Source organism: Salmo trutta, chromosome 16, assembly GCF_901001165.1.
Source record: "Salmo trutta chromosome 16, fSalTru1.1, whole genome shotgun sequence".
In the NCBI taxonomy this organism is placed as follows: Eukaryota; Metazoa; Chordata; class Actinopteri; order Salmoniformes; family Salmonidae; genus Salmo; species Salmo trutta.
In genome coordinates, this window is record NC_042972.1 from 43,323,555 (window position 1) to 43,337,034 (window position 13,480).

Below are 13,480 nucleotides of genomic sequence, written 5' to 3' on the forward strand. Positions count from 1 at the left end.
GATAATATTCTTCATATTCTTCTACATCAGCTCTAAGACTACATTGTCCAGAGACACATCAGTGCTGGTTTTACGAGTCTGGACACGAACAAAGCACACAAAACCATATCTGTGTAAAACAACTGGGTGTTCCGACGGCCATAAGGATATGGAAAATGAGCTGTACTGAGACAGAGCCCGATACAAGCTTCTTAAAAGCGTTTCAGATTTCCGCAGATGTGCACAATATAAAATATCTGGCAGGGCACAGCAGCCAGCGTCCTAGTCCTGTGCATTTATCTGGCTCTGAGACAAGCCCATTACAACATGCTGTTCTTTTCCATTTCCTCCGGATAGCACATAGAGCCCAACACAGCCACCGTTCTGGACAACAGGCATTTATGACCCATGACCTCCTCCTCTCTCCTCCTCTCGCCTTTCCTCATTCTTTCTCTCTCTTTCGCTCACAATCTATCTTCCCTCACTCTGTCCCTTTCTCCTTGCTCTTTTGTTTTCCTATTTTTCTCTTGCTCTCTTACTCTCTCTGCTCTTCTCCTCTCTCTCCCTCACTCGCTCTCTCTGCTCCCTCTCCCTCTCCCCTCTCCCTCTCTCCTCTCCTCTCCTTCTCTCGCTCTCTGCTCCTCTCCCCTCCTCTCTCTCTCTGCTCCTCTCCTCTCTCCTTTCCCTGCTCTTCTCCTCTGCTCTCTGTCCCTGTCTATCTACTCTTCCACTCATCTTCTCTATCTTTCCCTCCATCTCTCCTCTCCTCCTCCTTTCCCGGTCTCTCTATCTCTCTCTTCCTTTCTCTCTCTCTGTGTGCTGAGAATTTCTGCCTCTCCCACTGTTTTACCGTCTGCTTCAAACTCAATATATCTCCACTGCTATTCCTAATCATGGTGGAACAATTTTTCTGCCTCCTTCCTAGGTTCCTGTGTGTGAGAGAGAGAGTGAGTGTGAGTGTGAGTGTGAGTGTGAGTGTGAGAGAGAGAGAGAGAGAGAGAGAGAGAGAGAGAGAGAGAGAGAGAGTGTGAGTGAGTGAGTGAGTGAGTGAGTGAGTGAGTGAGTGAGTGAGTGAGTGAGTGAGTGAGTGAGTGAGTGAGTGAGTGACATGGGGTTATATTCCCTAATATAAACACATGAGGTGAAGTTATCCTCATATCTGACAATATTTCATCTTTCTCAGACATGGCTGTCTGATTCAAACACTCTGTTTTATGATTCACTCCTAAATGTTTAGTGAAATACTCCGTACACAAACACAGAAAACCACAAATACCGCCACACCAGAAATTAGATAAATATAGATTGGTATACTGCATTTGTGTTCATAATTGTTAGACTTTTCCTGTGCAGTGCAACTGTGCAGATCTGGCCAACGTTCTTTACACATATGAAAGATACAGACAATGTTCTTTTCACATATGAAATATACAGCCAACGTTCTTTTCACATATGAAATATACAGCCTATGTAGCAGAGGTGGTTCAGTGAACTAAGATAATGACAACCACTGCCTGAGACCTGAAGACTTAACTTAGCTCCCAAAACGAATATTAATGCCAATGCCTTAGCTCAATGGCCTACTGGGATCCTAAATCAGTCTTTCTTTGCTACTGGGGTCCTCTACTCTGCTCATTTAAATGGAGTATAAAACTTCCCTCAGTCAGATGGCTTGGTCTGTGCTGTGTGTGGGCTGCCAGAGAGGTCAAAGGGCACTGCTGGCAGGCATTCCCTCACACTCACAAGCTATTATTTTAGGATCACCCCCTGGATGTGTAGAAATGTCTCAGAACAAGGAGAGAATAGTCATTACCAGAGACAGTACCTGCTGTGCCCCTCTCCAGGTTTTGACTGCAGGGCTCAGAGATGGTGGTGGCGGTAAGGTACCATTACAGCACAATTGATCGGCCTGCACTTAAGTCCAATCCAGACCCTGTTGCACAGACCAGAGACTCCACCCCCCAGATCCGGTGACTCGACCAGATGTGTGTCTTTGTGTTTTTATTCTTATGGTTTTCTCTTTTTTTCACCCTCCTCCTTTTTCTGCACTAAGGATGAAAAGCAGACGTGACCAGAGTCCCTTAGCGTATTTCATGTGTCCAAGCAGGTTACCGGTAGCTCCAGGGAGTCTGGACACTCTGCCAACAGACACACACACACACACACACACACACACACACACACACACACACTACACACGCATAGAAAGAGTGTGTGTACAACATCCTTCATGTATCTTTCCCTGGTTGGGCATGACAGTCCATTTCAGAGGCCAACAATCCTCATCAGAAAGCAGCTAGCTGGTCGTAAGGGAGGGTCTTCTCCAGTTGAGGATGGGAGAGATGGATTCCTCCTACTCCATGCTTTATGGAACAACAGACACTAACAGGCTAATAAACATTCGTTTACGGAGCCAACCTGCCTGCAGCCCCAGCCCCAGCTCAGCCCAGACATGCCCTGCACCACTACTGTGTGCTTTACGAGGGTGTCATTTTAAACCCAGACAGCTAGTGTGGCCTGACATAGATCAGAGCAGCTCCTACAGCGCTCCGACAGACAGAGTCACGGCCCACGCCATAAATCCAGCACTCTCTAATAAAGCAATAAAAGACCATTAAAAGTCAGCGTCCCTTAGGATACAGATATGGATGGGAGACAAACAGTGGGTCCAGACACCTAACTCACATCCTTACAGTATGTTGCTACTTTAGATGCATCCACTATACTGTAGACAGCCGGGAGACTGTATAAACATCTGAAACCTGTGTCTGTCTTTGCTACTGTAGTAAGCATTTCGCTGTTAGTCAACGCCTGTTGTTCACGAAGCATGTGACAAATAACATTTGATTTGCAACTCTTTCATTTCATGCCAAGGGCAGTGATTGTACATTCTGGTAAGCACCGTGATTCAACACTGTAGTGAAAGAACAGTATTTATGTCCTCACTGTGCTGCTTACTGACTACTCTGTCTGTCTTCACCGAGACACTTCCTTGCTTCTTTCCCTCCTCCATTCTTTCTTTCCTTCTTTACATCCTTCCTCCTCTCTCCCTCCCACCCTTTCTTCTTTACCTGTATTCCTTCCTTCTTTGTCTCTCTCTCTATTTGTTCTCCCTCTCCTCTCTCTGCCTTGGACTTTCCTTCTCTCTCTCTCCTTTTCTATATATTTATCTATCTCTTTTCTCTCTCTTTTTGTCCATCTTTCATCTCATCTCTTCTATTTGTTTTCACCCCAAGGAAGTGAAGGATCAAAAGGACTAGAGGTTCTGAGGGAGGCGGTGAACTACACTATACAGCGAGCAGGGGTAGTTACAGAAGGTGTGATGAAAGATATAGAGAGAATGCTCAACAATTAGTCACTGAATCACTGATCGCTGTTCCAACACCTCGGAGAGAGAGAGATTGAGAGTCAGTCTTCCGCGGCATATCGAGCAACTTCAGAGCAAACAAAGCCAAAAGAAGCCCTGACAGGCAAATAGCCCGAGAACCAAAGCAATTCATTGTGCTTTGTGTCCAAATTATGATTAATGGAAAATAAACAACCTTGATGTAGAGCTAGGTTTGATTTTCTATGCGCGGCGCCACAGCCCCTCTGAAGTTGAGCTAATCCTGGGTCTTTAGCGGTAAGGAATGCACTGGGCTCATTGACTCCTCCACCCAGCTGGCTATGTGCTGTATGCCTATGGACCAGACCAATCAATGGGCCTTGTCTCATGGAGAGAGGAGAGGGGGGCTGAGTCCTCGGCCCTAAGCCCTCACACACACGGCCAACATCCTGATTATTTCAGGCCCCTCTGCTGCTAATGACCAGGCTGGTACCGGCTAGCACGTAATTATATTAATGACTAAATGTGCCACGCATGCAAATGGGCGGGCCAGGGAGAGACAGAGGCCGGAGAGAGGGGAGGAGAGTTGGGGGGAGAAAGGTATGGGGGGGATAGGGGAGGGGGGAGAGAAAGAGAGAGGGGGGGTTGGAGAGAGAAAGAGAGAGAGACTGATCAATGTTCATTTTACAAAGTCACTGAGACGTGTCAGTGGTGTCAATAAGTGAATTAATTTGTCTGTGGGTCTGACACCATATTGCTCTGTTCCCCTCGAGACGAGAGGCCTCTAACCCACACACTCATACACATGCACAATGTGAACGCTAACACACACACACACGCGCACACATCCCGAGACAAAAACACAACACACAAACACAAACACATTAAATCACGTCTCATCCTCTAACATCCCCCGAGCAGGACGTTGTCCACTGATCCTGTGAGTGACATCAGTCCTCCTCGGAGACAATCTCCTGACCAGTGGCAGCCTGGAGCTCTCATTACAAAGCCATCACTTCAAACACACTGCCGCAATACTCAGAGAGAGAGCGAGACACACGCACACAAAAACGAATCTCCCTCTCAAGCACTCACACACACGCACACACGCACACACACACACACACGCACAGTACAAACCTCCCTCACTAATGCACACACAATAGACAACACTCATCACATTCTCTCACAGGCACACATACCCACCAACAGAGGAAGAACAAATCATCTTCCATCTTTCCCTTTCAGTCTTTAGTCCCACAGGTCTAAATCCCCCCAACAGCCTGTAGTACTGCTCTGGGTGCTGTTGTGGCTGACTGGTTTGGGCTCTAGCAGTGGAGTTAGCCCTCATCAGTGGCCCCGTGGTAAGTCTACACTGGGAGCCTTTAATAATCACCCACACACACAATGTCGCTCACGCGTACCCGCACATCTGCCAGCTGCCACAGCGGCAGATTGCATCCTGGGTGATATATACTGCACCATGGGTAGAAGCTGTGACTGTTCAATTACAATCATTACCGTTGCTTACAGGGGATCTGTCACCATCACAATTCATGTTATTAGTGCACGATGAAAATGTGATTTTTTTACTTTGAGTCCAAAAAAGTATCATACGATTAAAATGGTGCTCTTTTCTGAGGGATATGTCAAATTACAGAGAAACATTTTCATTGACTTTGCTGAAAAGAAACGAAAGTCTGTACAAATGTGAGATTTGGGGAATTTTTTTTGAGGGAAGTGGGTTGATTCTGTGATCAGCCTACATCTGGACTGAATACATTTAAGAAGTTGTTATTTTCTTTCAACCTCAAAACTCACACTTGCAGAAATACATTACCTGCACAAACAAACACCTACCTTCGTGCTTTCTCTTTCTAAATCTAAGCCAGCCATGTTAGATTGGCCTGAGCCAAACAGCCCTGCCGGAGACAACAGCACCTGCGACTCCATTATGTAGTGTGAGGGTGGACATCACAGAACCCTGGGAAGCAGTGGAACACATGCAGAAGCAACGGAGGAGAACCAGCTCAACGGACCACAGTGCAATATCTCTCTCCTCCCTCTGTTCTGCCTCTGTCCTCCAGGGCTCACCTTCCTCATTCACATACTTCTTTTCTAGGCTGTTGCACACCACACATTTTCATCTCCCTAACTGTATTACTGCAGCCTCCTGGGGCACAGAGACTTCACACACTCAGCGAGAGAGGGGGGGATAAGAGGAGTGAGAATAGCAGAGAGCAAGAGGGCGAGGGAAAGTGAGAGAGAGAGAAATACAGAAAGAGAGATGGGGATGGAGATAAAGGAAGAGAGAGTAGCAGAGAGAGAGAAATACAGAAAGAGAGAGTGGGAGGCAGATAAGGGAAGAGAGAGAGAGAGAGAGAGAGAGAGAGAGAGAGAGAGTGAGAGGGGGGGACACGGGGAGAGTAGCAGAGAGAGAGAGGGGGAAGATAAGGGGAGAGAGTAGCAGAGAGAGAGGAGAGAACACAGGGGATTCAATCTTTCTTCAACGGGATTCCTTAACTAATCACTCTCTTTAAAGAGGCTCCCTTTGATTCACCAAAGCAAAAGGGCTAAAGGGATTTCTAATTCACACATCACACTGTTGGACACGACACAGTCGCCCTGTTGCACAGTTAACAAGGCTTCTTCTGAATGCTGTGCCCTTTGACCTTTACCCTTACCATGGCTCCTCTTCATGGCAGGGGTTGTGTCCTCTGCCTCCTGCTGCTCATGGCACAGGCACAAAGACTTCCTCTAATGTTAATCTGCCCTGCCCTGCCCTACCTTCCTCCAGAGGTGACACTGTTCTCTGGCTGCACCCTCCATCTCAGCCTGGCTCTGATGGAAGGTTTTGTGCAGCTTCTGATCTGCATTAGGCTGTGCTTGACTCTGATCTCTCTCTGGAGTCTATCCAGTACAGTATGGTACGGTTCGGGCAGAAGAGGAAAGGATGAATGGCCATCAGGACCAATCTCACTTACAAATGAGAGGCCTCCCTCTCTCACTCTTTCTGCCTTCCTGCTTGGAGGATCTCTCCTCTCCTCCTCTCCTCCTCTCTGGATTGCACTGCATCAATAACAGGGGCTCACAGTGAATCTGCTAATGCCAGTGTAGAGCTGATCTCAGATCTGTCACACTGCTACCCATGATTCCTGTGTTACTTATCTAGTGGATCACCCAGGAGTGGATGGCCTGTCTCCCTCCCTGCCCGCTCAGCCTTGTACTCATCAGAAATGCACACAATACACTCCTCCCTATTCACAATCACTCAGCCAGATAAATCCCCTGCTGGGAAAGGATGGGGGTGTCATGCCATGTAGGGGCCTCACAGAATAGGCCTTATCCCTCTCTGGTGGGTGTCCTGAGAGGGCAGTGAGGAGTCTGGATGTGGGAGGGGGTTTGGGGAGGGGGTTTGAAAGATGGAATTGGACCGCAGAGGCTGAAAGAGACAGTGGGGAAGCCACACACTGTAAGCAGAATAGAGATATTCTGGTAAGAATCCTCATCGTAAAATTATGCCCATACACAAGGTGTGTGTGTGTGTGTGTGTGTGTGTGTGTGTGTGTGTGTGTGTGTGTGTGTGTGTGTGTGTGTGTGGCGAGCGTGCGTGTGCGGCGAGCGTGTGCGTGCGGCGAGCGTGTGTGTGGGGCGAGCGTGTGTGTGTGTGTGTGTGTGTGTGTGTGTGTGTGTGTGTGTGTGTGTGTGTGTGTGTGTGTGTGTGTGTGTGTGTGTGTGTGTGTGTGTTGATGATGGTTCAGTGAAAGAAGAGGCCAGGTTTGCTAGAGTAATCTCCTTGAGATCACTAAGAGATTAAGAGAGTACTGCACATTAAGAGAGTGCTGTAGGCAGGGAGGGAGACAGGCCATCCACTGTCAATGAGAATTAAGTCCCCAAACCTTTCCTCTCACTGGGGCCCTCTCCATCTCCCCCTCTGCTCTGCACTAATGACACGGTCTCTGCAGAGTGCCACTACCGCACAGAGAAACAATGGGGAAATAATTACACTCTCTATACTGTACAAATTGCAGAGCAGAAGAGAGAGAAGAGTGGCGAGGAGGTGGTGGGGAGGAGGATGGTGGGATGACTAACAATTACAACATAATAGGGGTTGGCTCTCATTACTGCTCCTATTAACATGCACCAAGTCATTTACGTCTCTGTGTGTGTGTGTGTGTGTGTGTGTGTGTGTGTGTGTGTGTGTGTGTGTGTGTGTGTGTGTGTGTGTGTGTGTGTGTGTGTGTGTGTGTGTGTGTGTGTGTGTGTGTGTGTGTGTGTGTGTGTGTGTGTGTGCGCTCCCTGCCCGCTCGTGTCTCTGCTCCCTCTCTATTCCCACCTGATCAGGATCCATGCGTAGTCCGGTGAAAAAGAGCCTCATCAGCGGATCAGTCTTGCGGACCACTCAATAGGTACTAAGCAGCACAGATCCCCGACCGATCGCTTATTTAACCTTGCAGTGAACACTGCATCAATATCACCTCAATCTCTGCCCTTACTGCGAACACATTCAAAGGACAGTGGTTTGGATTTTTCTGAAGTTCCCTCGGTTTAATTTAAGACAGTCTATTGCAATTCAGTGCAACGGTTTAGATTCAGCAATCTAAAGAAAACAGGAATCCAAAGTGACTTTTATGGTCAGAGTGTGAGGATAATTTGTATTTTTCTCTAAAACAGTCCTCTCACAGAGTGGTCATTTGACAAATTGGCCATACTGTAGAAAACCAGAACATCAAAGTTGTTTTCCCCTTACCGATCACCACCCCTCCTCTGTGCTGCACGACAAACGGTAGCCTGCCTAGTACCTGCCTACCTCTTCTAAAAGCAAAGTCTTCTCCTGACCCTGGTCCTATTTCATTAGCCTATCATTGACCGTCTGAGTCCATGGAACAGTCACGGAACAAACAAGAAAGCAGGTAATCTATTCAAATCAATGCAAGGAATTAAGAATGAAAAATAACATCTTACCTAAATCTATAAAACCGATGGCATAATCAAATTGTTTAGGAATCAGGGACGCACGCTTGCTGTGTGTTGCTTTTTCTTCACTCCACTGAATCCGGTTTCCGACTACAAGGCAATCCTTCGAGCTCCCTGTCCACCTAGCGGAGCCGGCCACTCTCTGGCAGCGGGGTGGGCTAAAGCCGGGGTGCCACCGCACCGGAGCCGGGTGAGCTGTCTGAGTTTGCTTATCGACTGGATCCACCCTCTAGTTATTATACTGCGTCCCATAATAGATGGAACCAAAAGAGGACAGTGACATAGACATGGGAAGGTTACTCATTCATGGCATAAAAAAAGTCACCAAAAGTGAATAAATCCAAACACGAGAACACAGACTCATGTTTTCTAAACGTTCCACACAAGTTAATTGTGTTATTGGCAATGGTCCCCCGCCAATGCCCGTAAGACGGGTCCGCTAGCGGCTGGAGATGCGAGAGTGATGGTGATGGTAGAATGATAGTTGCGCTCCCCGTGCGCGCTCCTCCCGAGCTGATATCGATTTGACATGAGAATTGTGAGGCTGTCTTCCCCGTTCTGAACACTTTCTCTGCGCCCGCCCCATTTGCCATGTCTCAAGTATACGTTCACTGATGTCATAGTTTACAAGTAGCCAAGTGAGGGATGTGCTGAAATGACGGCATCGGCAAGTCCAAGGAGAAAATCAAGAGGCAAGAGATGATTACGAGATGAATGCGATCCAAAAGTCTTGGCAGCTGCTCAACTGACAGATTGAATCGATTACACTTAGCATCACACAATAGGTCGGCTCGCTTCCACACTTCGATCATCATATAACAAACGGTGGTTAAATATCAACAGTCGAGGCCTACTTGAGTCTGTGCCCACGCGCGTATGTGTAAATGTCAACCCCCAAGGTGATTAAACAACAAAATTGAATCACCTCCGTCTCACGGATATGCTCCAAGATATAGGCCTATGCTATCAATTATTTGATCCCTAGAATATTCTATGAAGGCTTTGCGATTGATTGCTTAGCGCTGTATTTATAGTCATTAGGCTTTGGCCAGATCGATGTCCGCTAACGACCCAGATGCAGGAGGATCGGCTGCAGGATTTCATATGTTGCAGATGTTTTCCACGTCAGGGATTCGAGGGCATATTATATATGGAGGTCCTTGTCTTTCTGTTCACTGTGTCTACACAGCTTGCTTTTACATTGATCGAATAGGTGAAACATAGGCCTACAGTTAGCCTATGTTGCAATACTGAGCTTTGATGGAGAGAGCATGAAATAAAATACATTTTGAGTGTGCTCAGATAAACACGTGGCTAGGCCCGGCCGGTGCAATTCAGCTAGTACAATCAATCTCTCGTGGCGACTACTTTCCATCATCGAGTAGTCTACACTTCCCCTGTCCAGACATGTATCTAATAAAATATTTACCACAAACAACATCGCTAAACTCGGGGCTGGACGTTTTACTTTTTTTGGGGGGGGGGGGGGGCTGAAGGCAGCCGGCGGCTAGAATGTGAGCTGTAAGGTTGCAGTTGAAGCAAAGTGAAGGCTACCTCTGTCTTCACATATCACATGGTCACTCATTGTCTCATTGTCACTTATTATCTCGGTCTGATGAGGTTATAGGCTAACCTGGACAAAAACTAGTCCTACATTTATAATTCTACCTGTCTGCATCAAATATACATTTTCAATATGCCTAAGAAGATATAGCATATGCTACTTTGAATCAAATCAAATAAAAGTTTATTTGTCACGTGAGCCGAATACAAATCAAATCAGATCAAATGTATTTATATAGCCCTTCTTACATCAGCTGATATCACAAAGTGCTGTACAGAAACCCAGCCTAAAACCCCAAACAGCAAGCAATGCAGGTGTAGAAGCATGGTGGCGAGGAAAAACTCCCTACAACAGTGAAATGCTTACTTACAGGCTCTAACCAATAGCGCAAAAAATGTGTTAGGTGAACAATAGGTAAGTAAAGAAATAAAACAACAGTAAAAAGACAGGTTATATACAGTAGTGAGGCTATAAAAGTAGCGAGGCTACATACAGACACCGGTTAGTCAGGCGGATTAAGGTAGTATGTACATGTAGATATGGTTAAAGTGACTATGCATATATGATGAACAGAGAGTAGCAGCAGCGTAAAAGAGGGGTTTGCGGAAGAAGTAGAGACGTCCCTCTGTTGAGTCATTGAGGGAAACCGCAACATTAGCTGACATCAATCAACAATTTGAAGCCTGTAGTGTTTGATGTGTCAGCGCTTTCCATGGTCATGGTGGGTGGTGGGACACAATGCAGATAGCCCGGTCAGCCAATGTGCGGGAGCACTGGTTGGTCGGCCCAATTGAGGTAGTATGTACATGACCATGGGAAGCGCTGACACATCAAACACTGCAGGCTTCAAATTGTTGATTGATGTCAGCTAATGTTGCGGTTTCCCTCAATGACTCAACAGAGGGACGTCTCTACGTCTTCCAATAGAGGTAGCCTACATGAATGAACACAATGTAGGACCGCGGACAAAGACAGAGGCGCTCGATAGGACTTCAGCACCATGGACAGCTCCCTCGTGAAGACCAAACCCGCTGTTGTCTGCGTTGGCTCAGTTGTCAGATCAGATCAGCCACCAAAATGTTGTTTGATTCAACGTGATCTCCAGCTGGATGATGTCAAGATATTTTGACAAAAATATGTGAAAATCCAGCTAATGTGATTTGAGGAATATGAACCCAGCGTTCAGCGATGTGGATGTGGGGCCTTTTAGCAGAAGAGTGAAAACGACTAATGGGTTCATTTCAAACTCCTGACCATTCCGTTAATATTATTTCATCAAAAGCACTTATCTCATCTTCCACAAACGGCCAGGTTGTATTGGAAAGAACCAAATTGAGAGAAAAAAAACACTTTGCTGGGCATCAAGTTTTGAGGTTAAATGTGAAATGAAATGTAAGCCTATGCCATCTCGGTGCATGGTACTGTGGACAAACGGGTATTTTCAGCCAGGGCAGTGATTTCAAAAGAGACCAAGCCAAGGTTATCATAAAGACATATGTTTTATATTTATAATATCTTTCAACTTCATATATCCCATTTTGGGATGAAAAGAGTTGATGGAACAAATACTGCTGAATGGGTAAGAGTGGAGTAAAGGGCGTCTCGGGTTCCAGAGACCCAGGTTAATAGGATCCCTTCTGGGACTATTTCCCCCCAGAATCGTTGCCTCAGAGAGAAAAACATGGAAATATCTGGTCATAACTTGAAGAATATTTTTTCCCACTCAATCAATATTTCCACATTTATCCCCTGAAAGAGAATGTTTTCCTGCTTTGTTGGACGCCTGTAGAAGTGGTGAGGTAAGATGAGCACACTGTAATTGATTTATCTCTGCTTAGTGGTGAGACATGTTTTTTTATAAGATACATTTGATGGATATTGTGCAAAAAGACCAGGGGAAATGGACGAAAGAGGAGATAGATGATGAAAACTAAATCAAATCTATGGCCTGGGTAGAAAAGACATGAGCATAGTATGATAAAGAAGTGAGCTAACAAACAAGACTAGATAGGCCTAGACAAGTTAGTTAAATGGCAAAACAAGGGATGCAATGCTTATTGATTTAATGATCTCTGTGGGTATTAGGTGGCATTAGGCCTATATACACTACATTACCAAAAGTATGTGGACACCTGCTCGACGAACATCTCATTCCAAAATAATGGGCATTAATTAATATACAGTTGGTCCCTCCTTTGCTGCTATAACAGCCTCCACTCTTCTGGGAAGGCTTTCCACTAGATGTTGGAACATTGCTGTGGGACTTGCTTCCATTTAGCCACAAGAGCATTAGTGAGGTCAGGCACTGATGTTGGGCAATTAGGCCTTGCTCACAGTCAGCGTTCCAATTCATCCCAAATGTGTTCGATGGGGTTGAGGTCAGGGCTCTGTGCAGGCCAGTCAAGTTCTTTCACTCCGATCTCCACAAACCCATGCTGTATGGACCTCGCTTTGTGCACGGGGGCATTGTCATGATGAAACAGGAAAGGGCCTTCCCCAAACTGATGCCACAAAGTTGGAAGCACAGAATCTTCTAGAATGTCATTGTATGATGTAGCATTAAGATTTCCCTTCACTGGAACTAAGGGGCCTAGCCCGAACCACAAAAAAAAGCCCCAGACCATTATTCCTCCTCCATCAAACTTTACACTTTGCACTATGCATTCAGTCAGGGAGTGTTCTCCTGGCATCCGCCAAACCCAGATTCGTCCGTCGGACAGCCAGATGGTGAAGCATGATTCATCCACAGGAGGTTGGTGGCACCTTAATTGAAGAGGACGGCTCATAGTAATAGCTGGCATCAAATACATCAAACACATGGTTTGATACCATTCCATTGGCTCCGTTCCAGCCATTATTATGAGCCGTTCTCCGCTCAGCAGCCTCCACTGGATTCATCACTGCATGGAAAGCGTTTCCACTGCTCCAGAGTCCAATGGCGATGAGTTTTACACCACTCCACCCGACGCTTGGCATTACGCAGTGTGATCTTAGGCTTGTGAGCGGCAGCTCAGTCATGGAAACCCATTTCATGAAGCTCCAGACGAGCAGTTCTTGTGCTGACATTGCTTCCAGAGGCCGTTTGGAACTCTGTAGTGAGTGTTGCAACAGAGGACAGACAATTTTTTACCCATTACGCGGTTCAGCACTTGGTGGTCCCATTCTGTTAGCTTGTGTGGCCTACCACTTTGCGGCTGAGCCGTTGTTGCTCCTAGAGGTTTCCAATTCACAATAACAGCACTTCCAGTTGACTGGGGCAGCTCTAACTGACCTGTTGGAAAGGTGGCATCCTACGACGGTGCCACATTGAATATGGAGATTGCACATATTTGTGTATATATAGTGTATTTCCCTTGCATTGGCAATGAAACCTCGATCCTCAAAAGCCCAAACTGCAGTGCAATAATTCTCCCTAATCTAGTCTGAATCACTGGATGAAATGTGCCGTAATGACTTTACGCACATCACACTTCGCCATGATTAAGCCATAGGCTCTCTTTGAATGAGCACTCCCTCTCCTTGCATATTTCAAGCTCATTTCTCCCCCCATATGGCACACATTAAGAGCAACAGAGGAGGCGGTAATTCAACACCTCTAGGGTAGACACACATCATTACTTCTAACACGAAATAAG

General features: G+C 46.4%; 1 protein-coding gene across 1 annotated transcript in view; it reads right to left on the minus strand.

Annotated features, from left to right (window-relative positions):
• Window positions 1–8,745, minus strand: part of LOC115150779 (chemokine-like protein TAFA-4) — a 53,926-nt gene extending 45,181 nt beyond the window's left edge. The window contains exon 1 of the mRNA XM_029694451.1: window positions 8,270–8,745. The gene's annotated coding sequence lies outside the window, so the exon portion shown is untranslated. The remainder of the gene's footprint in view (window positions 1–8,269) is intronic.
• Between the last annotated feature and the right edge of the window lie 4,735 nt (window positions 8,746–13,480).